The sequence below is a fragment of the Etheostoma spectabile genome, chromosome 18 (assembly GCF_008692095.1).
Source record: "Etheostoma spectabile isolate EspeVRDwgs_2016 chromosome 18, UIUC_Espe_1.0, whole genome shotgun sequence".
Classification (NCBI taxonomy): Eukaryota; Metazoa; Chordata; class Actinopteri; order Perciformes; family Percidae; genus Etheostoma; species Etheostoma spectabile.
Window position 1 is genome coordinate 1,377,918 of NC_045750.1, and position 1,116 is coordinate 1,379,033.

Sequence of the window (1,116 nt, forward strand, 5' to 3'; positions counted from 1 at the left end):
ACATACAAAACAATTAATGTAAAATATTGTATAAACTAAATAAGAGCATCGGGTTTAAAAAGATAAAAGAGCGTTCCAGAGTTCAGGTCCAACCACAGAAAAGGCCCTGTCCCCCCAAGTTTTAAGTCTTGTCTTTGGGACCACAAGATTAAACAGAAATACAACATAGTCAAAATCACACATAGAGGAAAGGAACAGGTGGCAGTTACATTTCTGAGTTACATGGAATTTTAACATGATCTTAAATTCATTTAACGGGACTAGATCATTTAAATGGAGCAAGTTTTGCAAGTTATTCCAAGACCACGGTAAGAAAAGTAAGAAGACTTTTTCCCCAGCTGAGTAAAAACTCCTTGGATCAATTAATGCACCAATGTTGGCTTCAGCGAACAAGAGTAATCATGAACCCAGGAAGGTTTTTATTTTTACTTATTTTTTATTAGGCCTACCTGTACCAAAATAATGCCAAACAATATTGTCAATATTAAACATATGTGAATTATTACTATTATCATTAATAAAAGACAGTTAATAGAAATGATTTATTTACCCTTCATGTTGTCCTCATGTTGTCTTCATGTTGTCCTCATGTTGTCTTCATGTTGTTTTTTTGCCCTCATGGTTGTCCTCTGTTGTGTCCAGTTCCTATTGTCTTAGTTGTCTTCATGTTGCCCTCATGTTGTCCCCATGTTGTCTTCATGTTGTCCTCATGTTGTCCTCATTTCTCATGTTGTCCTCATGTTGTCCCTCATGTTGGTCTTCATTTGTGCCCTCATGTTGTCCTCATGTTGTCCTCATGTGGTCTCATGTTGCCCTCATGTTGTCCTCATGTTGTCCTCATGTTGTCTTCCTGTTGCTCCTCATGTTGTCCTCTCTGTTGCTCATGTTTCTCATGTTGCCTCATGTTGTCTCATTTGCTCGGTGTCTCATGTTTAGTCCTCATGTGTCTTCATGTTGTCCTCATGTTGTCTTCATGTTGTCCTCATGTTGTCCTATATCAATGTTCTTTTTCCCCATTTTCCCCAAAATAACATGATTGATTCCAACGCTGTTTGCCAAGTCTCTACTTTCATTAATTTTGGGTCTTATTCTATTTTATAGCATTTGAAAACAAAT